General features: G+C 41.3%; 2 pseudogenes; one reads left to right on the top strand and one right to left on the bottom strand.

The window, feature by feature from the left end:
* Positions 1-13,214: 13,214 nt before the first annotated feature.
* Positions 13,215-13,333, bottom strand: LOC143947502 (5S ribosomal RNA; annotated as a pseudogene).
* A 3,762-nt stretch (positions 13,334-17,095) lies between these two features.
* LOC143948498 (5S ribosomal RNA) lies at positions 17,096-17,214 on the top strand (annotated as a pseudogene).
* Positions 17,215-17,627: the final 413 nt, after the last annotated feature.

The following is a 17,627-nucleotide window of genomic DNA, read 5'->3' as shown; positions in this document are numbered from 1 at the left end:
GAGAGGGCAAGGGGATGAAAGTCAGATCTGGTAGGTGGGGGCGGGGGTGAGGAGTGTCCCTCATATTACTCACGTTGGCCATACCTTGAAGTTGAGCGCTCTGCATACCCAGGACGTTCTTCTGTATAATCTAGCCCATCTGTATACATTAGCCTGTCTTTTGTACACATTAGCCGGTCCTCTGTATACACTAGTCCATCTGTATACACTAGTGTATACAGATAGGCTAGATTATACAGAAGAATGTCCTGGGTATGCAGAGATGGAGGCTAGGGTATACAGAGAGAGAGGCTAGAGTATGCATACTTGCTAGTGTATACAGACGGACTAGTGTATACAGAAAAGGAATATATAGAAGAGCGCCAAATCAGTAAAAAGTGCATTTATTTTATACAATTAATAAAAGTCTCACTTACATCCATAATTATTATTGTCCTCCGTTTGATAGTCAAATCACTGTTCCCTTTCGCTGGTGCTGTTACTGGATGAATCCTCCTCCACAGCGCGCTAGGGGAAGCTCTGCTGTGTTCTGTGATGCACAGAGACTCAGACTGGCTCGTAGGCAGCGTGTGACATCAGCCGGGGGGGTACCCAAAAGCACAACGCGTTTCTGAGCTTGCGCAAGCCTCGTCGGGCATGCACGCTCCTTTCTCAAGTGCAGGTATAGGCAATGCTGCAGTGGACTGCTCTTAAATAGGAGAGTAAATAGATAATGACAGACAAGATAGCAATTAACCCTATAATCGATGCAAGCTGGTTGAGAGGGTTATACTAATGATAATACTATGGCAAGTGAGTAAAATATATGGTAACGAAGGTGAACTTGAAAAAGGTGAAACGTTTTAGAGAAGAGTTATATATATATAGGGAACAAAGAATGTATGTATAAAAGAGTTGTGGAAAATGAACAGAAATGAAAAAAACAATGAAAATGAGAAAAAAATAAATAAATAAATAAATAAATAAATAAATAAATAAATAAATAAAAATAAAATAAATGTTTGCAAAAATACTAATAAAATTAATAATGATAATAATAATAATAATAATAATAATAATAATAATAATAATAATAATAATAATAATAGTAATAATAATAATAATAATAAAAATAACAAAAATAGTGATAGTAATGGAAATAAAATAAAAAATAAAAATGAGAATAAAGATGAAAATGAAAATGTAAATAATAATAATAATATTAATAATAATAGGAAAAAATGATAATAATAAAAATAAAGATAAATATAAAAATTAAAAATAAACATGAAAATAACTATAAATATAAAGATGGTAATAGTAAGTATATTTATAGGTGGTAGGTAATTTTAGATCTCAAAAGTATTGATAATAGGCCAAATTGAGGAATGCCTATAGAGACATTGATAACAACTAAAGGCTTGAATAATGTGAACATGGTAATCATAATGATAACAACAACAATAGTAGTAATAGCAATAATGCTACCACCATTACTCTTACTACTAATCAATCTTGACTGGTTGGAGGTATTATAAATTAAGAAATAACTTCATGTTAATAGCATATGATCATGAGCCCAGTTACAGATAAATGCGACTTAGACACATTTTTAAACGCACGACAATGATGTTGATGGTGGAGATACAAGATCAATATATCACAACTGTATGTGAAAACTCACGTCAAGATTGATAGAGGTGATGCAATTAAATTATGTTTAAAAGATATGCGTATAAAAAGGTATATGTATAAAGGAGGAAGGAAGGGAAAATGTTTACAAGCCTTCACAGTTAAAATATATACCCAAGTTCTGTGTGTACAGAAACGGAGAGATCAAACATAATTATATAAAAATCATATACATAAAAAGGAGAAATCACATACATAAAAACAAGGTATTCCATATGCGTATATATACCAAGGAGAGGAGGGGAAGGGTATTGGCATTGGGATCGCAGTCCTTCCAGGAGAGAAACGAGGAGAGAAATTAGATCACTAATATATAAGCGAGATAACAACAACAATAGTAGTAATAGTAATAATGCTACCACTACCACCACTACTACTAATAATAAATCTTGACTGGTTGGAGGTATTATAAATGAAGAATAAACTCATGATGATAACATATAATCATCAGCCCAATTACAGATAGACTGCGACTTAGTCGCATTTTTAAACGCACGACAATGATGTTGATGGTGGAGATACAAGATCAATATTTGACAATTGTATGTGAAAACTCGCGTCATAATTGATATAGGTGATGCGATTAAATTTTGTTTAAAAGATATGTGTATAAAAAGGTATATGTATAAAGAAGGAGGGAAGAAAAATTGTTTACGAACCTTCACAGTTAAAATATATACCTAAGTTCTGTGTGTACAGAAACCGAGAGATCAAGCATATAACAATCATATAAAAATCATATACAAAAAAAAAAAAATGAAAGCGCTAGTATCTTGTGTTGTAGTGTATACAGAAGACTGGCTAGTTTATATAGAGAGGCTAATGTGTGCAAAAGACAAGCTAGTGTATACAAATAGGCTAGATTATAGAGAAGAACATCTTGGGTATGCAGAGATGGAGGCTAGGGTATACAGAGAGAAGAGAGGCTGGGTTACACAGAGAAGCTGGTGTATGCAGACTTGCTAGTGTATACAGACGGACTAGTGTATACAGAGAGGCTTGGGTATACAGAGAGCTAATGTATAAAGAGCAGCTAGTGTATACAAAAGACATCCAAGGGTATACAGAGAGACTCATGTATACAGAAGACCGGCTAGTTTATACAGAGAGGCTAAAGTGTACAAAACACAGGCTAGTGTATATAGATAGGCTAGATTATACAGAAGTGTATAAGTCCTGGGTATGCAGAGATGGAGGCTAGGGTATATAAAGAGAGAGGCTGGGTTTACACAGAGAGGCTAATGTATGCAGACTTGCTAGTGTATACAGACGGATTAGTGTATACAGAGAGGCTTGGGTATACAGAGAGCTAATGTATAAAGAGAAGCTAGTGTATACAAAAGACAACCAAGGGTATACAGAGAGGCTCGTGTATACAGAAGACCAGCTAGTTTATACAGAGAGGCTAATGTGTACAAAAGAAAGGCTTAGTGTATACAGATAGGCTAGATTATACAGAAAAACTTCCTGGGTATGCAGAGATGGAGGCTAGGGTATACAGAGAGAGAGGCTAGAGTATGCATACATGCTAGTGTATACAGATGGACTAGTGTATACAGTAGACCGGCTAGTTTATACAGAGAGGCTAATTTGTACAAAGACAGGCTAGTGTATACAGCTAGGCTAGATTATACAGAGGAAGGTCCTGGGTATGCAGAGATGGAGGCTATGGTATACAGAGAGAGAGACTGTGTTACAAAGAGGCTAGAGTATGCAGACTTGCTAGTGTATACAGACGGACTAGTGTATACAGAAGACCGGCTAGTTTATACAGAGAGGCTAACACATGGTGGATCCCATTCTGTGATGCCTTTTCTGTTGTGACGGGCTCCCTCGTGCATGCCTACGTTTAGGGCGAGCCGAGGAGACCCTTCAGTGCTGACAGTTATATGCTCTACCTCTGTTTTGATTATACTATTGTTTTTTGGTTCTATGATGTTACTGATTGTCTTTTATTTGCATACCGGTATCAGACGTGACATTTACCACTCCCGGGACTGGGGGGACTGGGATCCGGGGGCTCCCTCTCTGACCTGTCTACCCACCAACCCAAGTAGGATGGCGCTTTAAACCCAGTGTACATCTGGTAAGCGCTATAGCATAATTGTGCTGTTTTAGTATACCCTTCCTGTACTGTTGAGTGCGGACAACCTTTAATTTCCCTCTCCCCCTGGGGTTGAGGTGCCCGGCCTCTTTTTCCCCTTACCTTTCCTTCCATTTGCCCTTCCTTTCTCCCCCTTAGTTCCCGTTATCCATTACCTACCCAATACCTACCTTGGTTCAACTTTCTTTGCTTTTCTCTGACGTCTCCCTCCCCCTCCCCGAGGAGCAATGGCAGACTCAGTCAAGGTCACCTCTCTAAACGTTAAGGGACTGAACTCCCCAGGATCCTCCTGTGAGAACTGAAGACTTCCTGTACTGATGTGGCCTTTATACAAGAAACACATTTTAAAAATACTAGCCTCCCCTTTCTATGGTCGAGATCCTTCCCTAAGGTCTACCACTCTACTAACCCCTCCTCTAAGAAAGAGGGAGTCTCCATTCTGATCTCTAGCAGGCTCCCCTGGGTTATCCAGGATTCTCTGGTGGATTCTGGGGGCCAATATCTTTTTCTTAGGGGCCAAATTGGGGAGCTCCTTTTTACATTTGCCACTGTGTACGCTCCCAATGATCACCAAGACACGTTCCTCAGAACTACCCTGCACAGATTATGTGACTTTCGGAAGGGCCAGTTGATATTAGGTGGGGACTTTAATGTCCCCTTTCGCCATCGGTTGACACTTCTGCCTCTTGCTCCTCGCTCCTCATTTCCTCTAGAAAGCGGATTACTAAGTGTTTACTGAATGACCAATTAGTTGATGTCTGGCGTCTGCAACACTCCGGGGAAAGGGACTACTCTTTTGCCTCTTCCCCTCACAAATCATACTTTAGGATAGACTTCTTCTTGATTCCACATGACCAACTGCACTTGGTGAGCTCTTCCTCCATCGGCCATATTACTTGGTCCGACCACGCTCCTGTAGCCCTTACCTACACCCTCTCTGGGAACCCCTCACCTAGGTCTCTATTCTGGCACCTTAATGAGAGCCTCCTCCAGATACCGGAAGTTTTAGCAGATGTGACCAGGGAATTGGACCTTTATTTCCAAGAAAACTAAACGCAGGACTGCGACCTGGGGATAATTTGGGAGGCTCACAAGTCAGTACTCCGCAGGGTACTTATCAGGCACGGGGCGCGCATCAAACGAATATGGAAGGAACAGCTTGCTAATCTGTTTCGTGAACTTGTCTCTGTGGAAGCGAAACATAAACATGCCCCCTCACGGACCTTAGAGATTGAATTGGGGACACTCCGTACCCAGATTAATGACCTACTCCATTATAAAGCGAAAGCGGCACTCCAGTTTTATCGTAAACTGACGTAGGAGTCAGGAGACAAATGCAGAAAAATCTTAGCTAGGTTGGTAAAGGAGTTGAAATCTGCCTCTTACATACCACAGTTGATAGATGAGAATGGCCAGAGGGCCTCTACCCCAACCCAAATAGCTGAAGTCTTTGAAAAATTTTACTCTGATCTCTACAACCTGCCCGATTCAGGGTCCGGACAGGACAATATAGACAGATATGTAACCGGTTCTGGTCTACCAAACCTCTCATCGGAATCACGGGAGTACTTGGAGGACCCGATCACACTGGAAGAAGTCCAGATGGCCGTGGGACCTCCGAAGGTGGGTAAGGCTCCGGGCCCTGACGGATATACCGCACAATACTATAAGACCTTTATCCCTATTCTCGGCCCACGCTTGGTGAATTTATTTAATACTCTGAGCTCGAATGGGGATTTTCCTGAGGATACCCTTAGAGCCCACATCTCGTTGATACCTAAGAAGGGCAAAGACCCGGGCCTATGTGGGAGCTACAGACCCATTTTCCTCCTAAATTCGGTCCTAAAACTATTCTCTAAAATCCTCGCCACGCGATTGGCACAACACTTGCAGTCCCTTATACATATTGACCAGTTAGGTTTTATTCCCACCAGGGAAGATAGGGACAACACCATTAAGGTACTTACCCTGGTCCATAAAGCAAAGTCATTTGGGACCCATTGTCTTTTCGTGAGTACTGATGCCGAGAAGGCTTTTGATCGGGTGAAATGGACATTCATGTTCTCTGTCCTTCGCAATATAGGTCTGAGTGAACAGATGCTGGCATGGATAAGTAAGATATACTCACGCCCTTCAGCTCAAGTCAAAGCGAATGGGGTGCTCTCATCTCCCCTTGACATCGGGAATGGGACCAGACAGGGTTGCCCCCTGTCGCCACTATTATTCGCACTGTCATTGGAACCCTTTCTCTCCACAATTCGACAAAACTCAGACATAACGGGACTCCAAATGGGTACTATTGAGAGAAGATATCTGCCTACGCGGATGACATGCTGTTCTCGCTGACGAATCCCAGAGTTTCCTTGCCAAATCTCCTTCGGGAATTCCAGATATACAGGATACTTCTTGAAATCAGAGGCCATTTACCAACAAGAAACTGCGACAGTTGACAGTGGTGGGGAAACAGCGTCTGGGAGAGGTGTGGCCCTCGGGAGGGCTTCCGACCACGCAAACTGTCGCCGAGCTTTCTGACCCTCCGCTTGACTTGTTTAGTGCTTATCAACTTTGTCACTTTCATCTGGCCATACAAAGGGCCCCCTACACTCCTAGAGACCTGACGCCCTATGAATCCATCTGTCACAAAAAGGAACCTGTGCGACACACCCTCTCCCTCCTGTACAACCTATTAAGTAGTCAGGAGGAGGAGTCGACCCCACCATTTATCCACAAATGGGAGAGGGACTTTGGCATCACATTTACCCCACAACAGATAGGGAAGATCCTGACATTAGTACATAAAGCTTCCATCGCAAACCAATATCAAGAATCAGGATACAAGATAGTCTCACGCTGGTATAGAGTCCCATACCTTCTGAATAAAATGAATAGATCGATCCCGGATGTTTGTTGGAGGTGCAATTCAGATACGGGGACCATGGGACACATTTTCTGGGCATGCCCGGCCTTGAGGAACTTTTGGGTGGAGGTGACCGGGATGATAAAAACTCTCAGAAATGTAGATATCGCAGACAATCCAGCAGCATGCCTTCTACACTTGACTGAACAGCCTGTTCGAAAATACAAAAAAACCCTCACGATGCAACTCCTGAACGCCGCCCGGGCCTGCATTCCCACACTGTGGAGGCAGCCTCAGCCCCCATCCAAGGTGCTGTGGTATTCCAAAGTCAATCATATTCTCCGGATGGAAGAATTGACCGCCACCCTTCACAACACTGAAGAGGCATTTAGTGTTACATGGAGGCCCTGGAGGTATTTTACTGGTACTTGAGACTACATTCGGGAGGTGAGCAGCGCCCCTGTCCCAGAAAAAGACTGAACATCTAACGTTTACCTACGTAGGCCATGTCTGCCCTGGGTGGCATTCCCACCCCTCCCTTTTTGTCTTTATTTTTCTATTTTTCCCCGCCGCCATCCCCCCCTCCTCTCTCTCCGTCTTTGCACTCTCTTCTTCCCCCGTCCTCCCTTTTGACTATGCCTTGTCTCCTTACTAGCCTTTGGGACCCAGAAGAACCCCAGGATTCTGGACACGACCGGCTCATATTTTACTCTGGTTCACATAGGTCATGGTAAGCTGGCTCGCTGTGGTCCCAGTTGTTCTCCATGATTACATTTGTCCGAACGGAGCTGCATTAGTTATACTGTACTACATGTCCGAGGTGGGGTTTCTCTCTTTTCTGCATGAAACTCTAGGACTCCCCTCTGAGAACCCAGAGTTATTTGGCTGCCTATTTTTTGTTATCATGTAATTGTGACCCTGGGTTAAATCTGGCCCCTGGGTTATATTTATGTTGTTCTACTTATACTTAATAAAAGAATAAAACAAAAAAAAAAAATAAGTCAATGCCAACAACTTAAAAAAAAAGCCTATGGCATCGAGAAATCTCCCATCCAGGTACTAACCAGGTCCCAGCCCTGCTTAGCCTCTGAGATCAAAAGAGATTTGGCTCTTTCAGGGTGATGCAGCCATAGTAGATTTTTTCAGGCACGCTCAACCCTCTTGACAAATGCCAAGATGGTCACCTTGGGAAACAAACAAAAAAAACAAGTCAACGCCAACAACATAAAAAGAAGCCTACCGCACCTAGTATTTCCAGGCGATCTCCCATCCAGGTATTAACAAGGCGTGACCCTTTCTAGCCTCTGAGATCAGCGGAGATTGGGCGCTTTCAGGGTGATGTGCCCATAGGCAATCTCTTTGGGCACTCTCATCCCTCTTGAAAAATGCCAAGATAGTCACCCTGGGAAACAAGCGAAAAAAAACAGGTCAACGCCAACAACATAAAAAGAAGAATACGGCACCTGGTATTCCAAGGCCGTCTCCCATTCAAGTACTAACTAGGCCCAACCCTTCTTAGCCTCTGAGATCAGAAGAGATAGGGTGCTTTCAGGGTGATGCGGCTGTAAGCGATCTCTTTAGGCACTCTCAACCCTCTTGACAAATGCCAAGATGATCACTTTGGGAAATAAGCGAAAAAAACAGGTCAATACCAACAACATAAAAATAAGCCTGCGGCATCTGGAAAACCCAGGCGGTCTCCCATCCAGGTACAAACCAGGCCCAACCCTGCTTAGCCTCTGAGACCAAACGAGATTGGGCGCTTTCAGGGTGTTGTGCTCGTAGGCAATTTCTTTGTGCACTCTCAACCCTCTTGACACATGCCAAGATGGTCACTAGTGTATACAGATAGGCTAGATTATACAGAAGAACGTCCTGGGTATGCAGAGATGGAGGCTAGGGTATACAGAGAGAGAGGCTAGAGTATGCATACTTGCTAGTGTATACAGGCGGAATAGTGTATACAGAAGACCGGTTAGTTTATACAGAGAGGCAAATGTGTACAAAAGACAGGCTAGTGTATACAGATAGGCTAGATTATACAGATAGGCTAGATTATACAGAAGAACGTCCTGGGTATGCAGAGATGGAGGCTAAGGTATACAGAGAGAGAGGCTAGAGTACGCATACTTGCTAGTGTATACAGATGGACTAGTGTATACAGAGGACCGGCTAGTTTATACAGAGAGGCTAATGTGTACAAAAGACAGGCTAGTGTATACAAATAGGCTAGATTATAGAGAAGAACGTCCTGGGTATGCAGAGATGGAGGCTGGGTTACACAGAGAGGCTAGTGTATGCAGGCTTGCTAGTGTATACAGACGGACTAGTGTATACAGTAGACCAGCTAGTTTATACAGGGAGGCTAATGTCTACAGAAGACCGGCTAGTGTATACACATAGGCTAGATTATAGAGAAGAACGTCCTGGGTATGCAGAGATGGAGGCTAAGGTATACAGAGAGAGAAGTTGGGTTACAAAGAGAGGCTAGTGTATGCAGACTTGCTAGTGTATACCGGTGGACTAGTGTATACAGAGAGGCTTGGGTATACAGAGAGCTAATGTATAAAGAGATACTAGTGTATACAAAAGACAACTAAGAGTAGACAGTGAGGCTCGTGTATACAGAAGACCGGTTACAGAGAAGCTAATTTGTACAAAAGACAGGCTAGTGTATACAGATAGGCTAGATTATACAGAGGAAGGTCCTGGGTATGCAGAGATGGAGGCTAGGGAATCCAGAGAGAGACTGTGTTACACAGAGAGGCTAGAGTATGCAGAAGACCGGCTATTTTTTTTTTACAGATAGGCTTGTGTATACAGAAGACAGTCTGGGGAATTCAGTGAGGCTAGTGTATGCAGAGAGGCTGGGACACCGAGGCTATTGTAAAAAGAAGGCAAGCTAGTGTATATAGATTACGGGCACGTGTATACAGAAGACAGAGAGGCTAGTCTATATTGAGTGGCTGGTGTACACAGAGAGATTAATGTATACAGAAAAGCTAGCGTGTAAAGAAGACAGGACTTTATTTTTTGCTAATGCAATTACTTCTGAAACATGTAAAGTGCTTTTTTCATATTTTGGTGCTGTTAAAAAGTGTATAGCATAAGGATGAGAAATGATAATAACTGGCAGAGGATGACATGGCAAAAAGACAAACTGCATTAGAAATGTGAATATGAATTAGAGATGAAATGCCAATCCCCACGGCTACGTACAGCAAAGTGTGAGCTAAGCAGCTAAATATTCTGCAATAGCAGAGATTAAGTATTGCAGTCGAAATGAGATCGGAAGCGTTAGTTGCAGTAGCTCCAAAATGACTGAGAAATCATTTCATTACTCTAAATGTAAAAGTTATCCCGGTAGCACTGAGTGGACTGATGTTAGATGAGTGATCGTTGTAGTACAAAATCAGTTTCCTATAGCAGAGAGATACCAGCTAAATGTGAGACGAGCAATTAAACTGTTCACGGTAGCATTGCATTATTTGTATTACCCTAAAATTAGCAGTATACGTAATAAAGGTGAGTAGGTAACCTGGATTTAGACATAGCAAACTCTACAATCTAATTTAGCAAAATTAGAACGGATAATATTGAGACAGTATATAAAAGTCGAGTTTAAGTGGAAATACACAAAATATCTAGCTTACCTTTACATTGTTCAATAGAGCGTTGCAAAGTAATACCAAAGCAGAATGTCGGAATATCAATTAGATGAGATGATTGCTGTAATCATGAAATATCAGCAACGACGTGACTAGGTTTCTATAGTTTTTCAGAATCCTTACGTGTCTTTAAGGATGAATAAATATAATAACTGGCAAAGTATGACAATGGCAAAGAGACAAATTGCATTAGAGATGTGAGATAGACATGAAATTTAATTCCTCATTGGTTATTTACATGTAACCATTAATACAGTTAACGCGGCTACATACAGCAAAGTGTGAGCTAAGCAGCTAAATATTACTTAATATTGCAGAGATTAAGTATTGCAGTTTAAAAGAGAACGGAAGCGTTAGTTGCAGTAGCTCCAAAATGACTGAGAAATCATTTAATTACTCCAAATGTAAAAGTTATCCCAGTAGCACTGAGTGGACTGATATTAGATGAGTGATCGTTGTGGTACAAATTCAGTTTCCTATAGCAGAGAGATACCAGCTAAATGTGAGAAGAGCAATTAAACTGTTCACATCGGTAGCATTGTATTACTCTTAATATGTGCAGCGTGTAAAGAAGCAATAAGATGGTTTTGTATTATCCTAAAATTAGCAGTACACGTAATAAAGGTGAGTAGGTAGCCTGGATTTAGACATAACAAACTCTATAATCTAATTTAGCAAAATTAGAAAGGATAATATTGAGACAGTATATATTGGTCGAGTTTAAGTGGAAATACACAAAATAGCTAGCTTACCTTTACATTGTTCAATAGAGCGTTGCAAAGTAATACCAAGGCAAAATGTCGGAATAGCAATTAGATGAGATGATTGCTGTAATCATGAAATATCAGCAACGACTAGGTTTCTATCGGATGAGAAAGTATAATAACTGGCAAAGTATGACATGGCAAAGAGACAAATTGCATTGGTTACCTACATGTAAACGCGGCTACATACAGCAAAGTGTGAGCTAAGCAGCTAAAGGGTATTTAAGAGTAAATTGACGTAGCTTGAAAATTCCAACGTGTAAATCGTTCCATTAATTTTGTTACGAAGACGGCTTACACTGACTGTTTTCCGTTTCCACTGGTTATCTGCATAATATATCAGTAACCATGAACATTAATAGTGATAGACAGCTTACATTAGGATGTATGCATGATGTGAATGTAAAATAGTTGCATTATGTGTTATTAATGTAATCAAACTGTATTGCTATGCTTTGCTACTGCAACCACTTCTCAATCAAGTAAACCGTTCCACTGCTTTTCTCACATTTTGCTGCTGTTAAAAAATGTGTTGCAAGTGTTATGTGTTACAAATGGTTATCAGTGTGACAGTTAGTGTGGAGAAGAAGTAATACACAAAATAGAGTCAGAAAGAGAATCCTATTGCATAGAGGTAGCGAGAGATGGTTGCATTACTCTTAATGTGCAGTGTGTAAAAGGTTTTAAAAAGATGGTTTTGTGTGACTTTTGCTTTAACGTAAAATTAGCTGTAGACGTTATAACTTGTTACAATAATTTAGAGATAGTAATCTCTATAAAATAATAATAATAAGTAGAGCAAAACAAATTAGGAAAGTATTGAGGCAGTATGTATAGGTCGAGATATAGTGAATACACAAAAGGGATCAAGGGATAGTTGCAAAGTCAAGGGATAAATGCAAAGGTACATTATTTAAGAGTAAATTGACGTAGCTTGCAAATTCCAACGTGTAAATCGTTACATTAATGTTGTTGCACACGAAGACTGCTTACACTGACTGTTGATATGGATTTAAAAGCGGTACATTAATTTTCTGAAGCATATGGCAGAAAGACGGCTTACACTGCTTTTCTCACATTTTGCTGCGGTAAAAAGAAATGTTTTGTCACTGTGTTTTAACTGTGACAGTTAAGGTGGAGAAAAAGAAGTAATACAGTACATGACAGCTGATACTGGTTGAGCAATAAAACTGTTTTATTAAGATGTAAGACTAGTATTATTCTCTACATATAGGCTTTTCAGAGAGTTGTATAATATAGGCGACCAATAGGACATTTAAATGGCTTAGTATTGTAGGGAGGAAGTATCGCTGTTTAAAGGTAAGAGATTACCTTTAAAGCTTAGCTTGAAAATGGCCGAGAAATAGTTGCGTTAGTCTAAATTTAAAGGATATGCCGGTACCAATGAGAAAGCTTATATTAGACTAGTTGATGTTTGCATTACACAATCCTATTATTATTATTATTATTAAGATCATAGTGCAGAGAGATACTCAGTTAATGTCAGAGATACTCGGTCAATGTCAGAAAAGCAATAAAACTGTTTACATCGTTAGAGAGCGATAGTTACATTACTCTTAGTATGTGCAGCATGTCTGGCATTAAAAAAAATAAAAAAAAATGGAGGACTTGATCCTCACATCACAAGGTAAACAAGAATTTTTTAAACAAACCTGAGACATCTGGAATACCTTTATATTCTCGCTGGAAGGATGTCGCCTGCTATAGCCTTAATGCTCTGATCTTTCCTTGACTGGCCCCTTGGACAGTGGCTGCCATCGTGTCTCGTCCCCTCTTCTCCTTTTCTTATCTTTCAACCCTTCTCTTTTCTGCCTTCCTCCCCTATCTCTCACCCCCTCCACCCCCTCTCTCTTTTGGAAAGAGTGGAAAATTGGGAATGACGGCCCCACCCCCCCTCTGGATGGATTATGCTGGAGGGACCTGGGGTTTGTGTGACCCTGGATCTTGGTACAGTACTTTATCCGTGCCTCGAATCATTGTGATTGATGGAAGGCAGACTCACAGTTGCGAATATACCTGTATCAAGTATTGTTCAGCTGCTTTTTGCTCTGTATTTCTCTGTTGCATTGTGTACTCGGGGGACCGTCTTCCCCTATTTGGAGAAAAAATTTAATTTGAAAAAAAAAAGAAGCCTACGACACCTGGTATTCCCAGGTGGTCTCCCATCCAGGCATTAACCAGGCCCGACCCTGCTTAGCCTCCAAGATCAGATGAGATGGAACAGATTCAGGGTGATTTGGCCGTAGCCAAAATCTTCAGGCACTCTCAACTCTCTTGACAAACGCCGGACATGCTGCTAATTTAAAGAGAGGCTAGTATATACAAAGATGTTAGTGTATATAGAGAGGTTAGTGTATAGAGAGAGTCGCGTGTATACAGATAGGACAGTGCATATAGAGAGACTAGTGTATACAGAAGACAGGCTTGGGTATACATCCAAGCTGACAGTGTATACAGAAGACTGGGTAGTGTATACAGAGATTCTAGTGGGTACAGAAGACAGGCTGGTGTATTCTAGCTAGTGTTTACAGTCTAGTGTATACAGAAGACAGGCTGTGGTATACAGAGGGTTTAGTGTATTACAGAGATGCAAGGGTGTACAGAGAAGCTAGTATATATAGAAGACTACAGCATACAGAAGAAAGGCTAGTGAATACAGAATAAAGGCTGGCTTCTACGGAGAGGCTACCACTACGGAGATGCAGAACACTATCTAGGGTATATAGAGAGGCTCGATTATACAGAAAGGCTAGTGCATAGAGTGAAGCTATTGTATATAGAAGCCTGGTTAGTGTATACAGAGAAGCTAGTGTGTACAGAAGAAAGGCTAGACAGGCTATAAAGAGAGATACGTTTTTACAGAAGACAGTTTGGGGTATACAGAGATGCTAGTTTATACAGAGAGACTAATGTATACAGACGACAGGCTAGGGCATACAGAAGACAGAAGACGGGCTAGTGTATTCAGAACATAGGCTAGTGTATATCGAAGACAGGCTATTGTATGCAGAAGACCGGCTAGTGTAAACATACTGGTGTATATAGAGAGGCTAGTGAATTTAGAGGGTAGGCTAAGTGATAACAGAAGACAATCTGGGCTATACAGAGACATCTCATCATTTCATCTAGCTCACATCTCTAATGGAGTTTGTCTCATTGCCATGTTATGCCTTTTCATTCTTATGCTAAATATAGATCACTACACGATTTTAATCATCCACATCAAGCATGCAATAAAACTATCATACATCAAAATAAACCATGTACTCTTTTGCTCTATTTTGCATATTTGTACCGGAACTGTGAGTATGTGACAGTCCTGACACACCATCCTGACTTATTTTTCTTTATTTCTTATTAGAAATGGAGAGTACTATCTCAAAATCCACTTAAATCTATTCACTTCCATGAGTTCTAGCGCTAATTGTACCTTAATGCAAAATGTTCACAAAACCATCCATTTGCTTCCAGACATGCTGCACATACTAAGAGTAATGTAACTATCGCTCTCTAACGATGTAAACAGTTTTATTGCTTTTCTGACATTGACCGAGTATCTCTGACATTAACTGAGTATCTCTCTGCACTATGATCTTAATAATAATAATAGGATTGTGTAATGCAAAGATCAACTAGTCAATCAATAAGCTTTCTTATTGGTACCGGCATATCCTTTAAATTTAGACTAACGCAACTATTTCTCGGCCATTTTTAAACTAAGCTTTCAATCTCTTACCTTTGAACAGCCATACTTCCTCCCTACAATATTAAGCCATTTAAATTTCCTATTGGTCGCCTATATTATACAACTCTCTGAAAAGCCTATATGTAGAGAATAAAACTAGTCTTACATCTTAATAAAACAGTTTTATTGCTCAACCAGTATCAGCTGTCATGTACTGTATTACTTCTTTTTCTCCACCTTACACGCTAGCTTTTCTGTATACTTTTCTGTATATAAAATCTCTCTGTGTACACCAGCCACTCAATATAGACTAGCCTCTCTGTCTTCTGTATAATCTATATACACTAGCCTGCCTTCTTTTTACAATATTCTCGGTGTCCCAGCCTCTCTGCATACACTAGCCTCACTGAATTCCCCAGACTGTCTTCTGTATACACAAGCCTATCTGTAAAAAAAAATAGCCGGTCTTCTGCATACTCTAGCCTCTCTGTGTAACACAGTCTCTCTCTGGATTCCCTAGCCTACATCTCTGCATACCCAGGACCTTCCTCTGTATAATCTAGCCTATCTGTATACACTAGCCTGTCTTTTGTACAAATTAGCCCCTCAAGTATACCACAGCCTGTCTTCTGTATACATTAGACTGTAAAAACTAGCTAGAATACACCAGCCTGTCTTCTTTACCCAATAGACTCTCTGTATGCACTACCCAGTCTTCTGTATACACTGTCAGCTTTGATGTATACCCAAGCCTGTCTTCTGTATACACTAGTTTCTCTATATGCACTGTCCTTTCTGTATACTCTCGACCCTCTATATACATTAACCTCTCTGTATACACTAACATCTTTGTATATACTAGCCTCTCTTTAAATTAGCCTCTCTGTGTACCCCAGCCTCATTGTTTACTCTAGCATCTCTGTATACTCAAGCCTATCTACATACACGAGTCTTCTGTATTGTGTATTAACTAGCCTTTCTTCTATATGCTGTAGTCTTCTATATATACCAGCTTCTCTGTACACCCTTGCATCTCTGTAAACACTGTGTAAACTAGCCAGTCTTATGTATACACTCGCCGACTGTATACACTAGACTCTCTGAATACACTAAACTCTCTGTATACCACAGCCTGTCTTCTGTATACACTAGACTGTAAAAACTAGCTAGAATACACCAGCCTGTCTTCTGTACCCACTAGACTCTCTGTATACACTACCCAGTCTTCTGTATAGAATGTCAGCTTTCATGTATACCCTTTCTGTATACACTAGCTTCTCTATATGCACTGTCCTTTCTATATACACTCGACTCTCTCTATACACTAACCTCTCTATATACACTAACATCTTGGTATTTGTCTTTAAACTAGCCTCTCTGTGTACCCCAGCCTCACTGTTTACTCTAGCATCTCTGTATACTCAAGCCTATCTACATACACGAAACCTGTATTCTGTATTCACTAGCCTTTCTTCTGTATGCTGTAGTCTTCTATATATACCAGCTTCTCTGTACACCCTAGCAATGTAACAGTGCTAGGTTCCTGTATTACAGAAACAGAACACCAGCAATAAGGTGTATACTGTGCAGGAGGCACACAACACCGACTCTAACTTCTGCACTGCAGATGCATGTATTGCAGAAATTGAACACCAGTAATAAAGGGTAGCTTCAGCTGTGTACTGTGCAGGAGGCACATAACACCCACTGTAACAGTGCTAGGTTCCCTAGCAGTAAAGACGCTGTCCCTGCCTATCGTCCTCTTTCCCTGACCACCGCAACACACTATACAAGGCCGCCGCGCTGGCGACCTTATATTGTGTGGGGTGTGTACTAAACCCCCCTGAGCTATAATTGGCCACAGGAATCCTGCCTGTGGTGAATTGTGGCTCTCCTCACAGAGGATGTCACATCTGTTCTTATTATATAGAACCTATTATGCTCCTCGTAAACTTTTTCAGTTTGGCCGAACGGCCGGACGCAAGTTGCCCCCGGTGCGGGAACATGGGGGGAGACATGATGCACATGTTTTGGAGATGCCCGAAGTTGATCCGCTACTGGACAGAGGTGACAGGAACCATTGATCGGGTGGTTGGAACCTCCACCAGGATGGAGGCGAAGTATTGTCTCCTGGGATTAGTTGAAGGAGTTGGAAACCCGGGAAGTAGCCAGATGGCAGTTCTGAGATGCCTATTTCAGGCAAGGAAACTGATTGCTCAACCCTGCTTAGCCTCCAATGTTGGCAATGACTTGGTTTTTTTCGCTTGTTTCCCAAGATGACCATGTTGGCGTTTGTCAAGATGGTTGAGAGTGCCCGAAGAGATTGCCTATGGCCCCATCACCTTGAAAGTGCCTGATCTTGTCTGATCTCGGAGGCTAAGCATTGTCGGGCCTGATTAGTAACTGGATGGGAGACCAACTGGGAATACCAGGTGCCGTAGGATTCTTTTTATGTTGTTGGCGTTGACATGGTTTTTTTTTTTCGCTTGTTTCCCAAGGTGATCATCCTGGCATTTGTCAAGAGGGCTGAGAGAGCCCAAAGAAATCTCCTACGGCCACATCCCCCTGAAAGCGCCCGATCTCATCTGATCTCAGAGGCTAAGCAGGGTCCGGCCTGGATAGTACCTAATTAAAGGTGCCGTAGGAATCTTTTTATATTAATGGCTTTGACCTGTTTTTCTTTCGCTTGTTTCCCAAGGTGACCATTTTAGCATCAGTCAAGAGTTTTGAGTATGTCCCAAAGCGTTCGCCTGAGGTCACATCACCCTGAAAGCGCCCGATCTCAGAGGCTAAGCAGGGTCTGGGTCAGATGGGAGACCGGCAGGGTCTATGTTGTTGGCGTTGACCTTTTTTTTTT

This window comes from Lithobates pipiens, unplaced genomic scaffold (genome assembly GCF_037356315.1).
Source record: "Lithobates pipiens isolate NorthernLeopardFrog02 unplaced genomic scaffold, aLitPip1_a1.2 Scaffold_10, whole genome shotgun sequence".
Classification (NCBI taxonomy): Eukaryota; Metazoa; Chordata; class Amphibia; order Anura; family Ranidae; genus Lithobates; species Lithobates pipiens.
The sequence above is the reverse complement of the archived record's forward strand: the minus strand, read 5'-3'. Positions and strand labels throughout refer to the sequence as shown.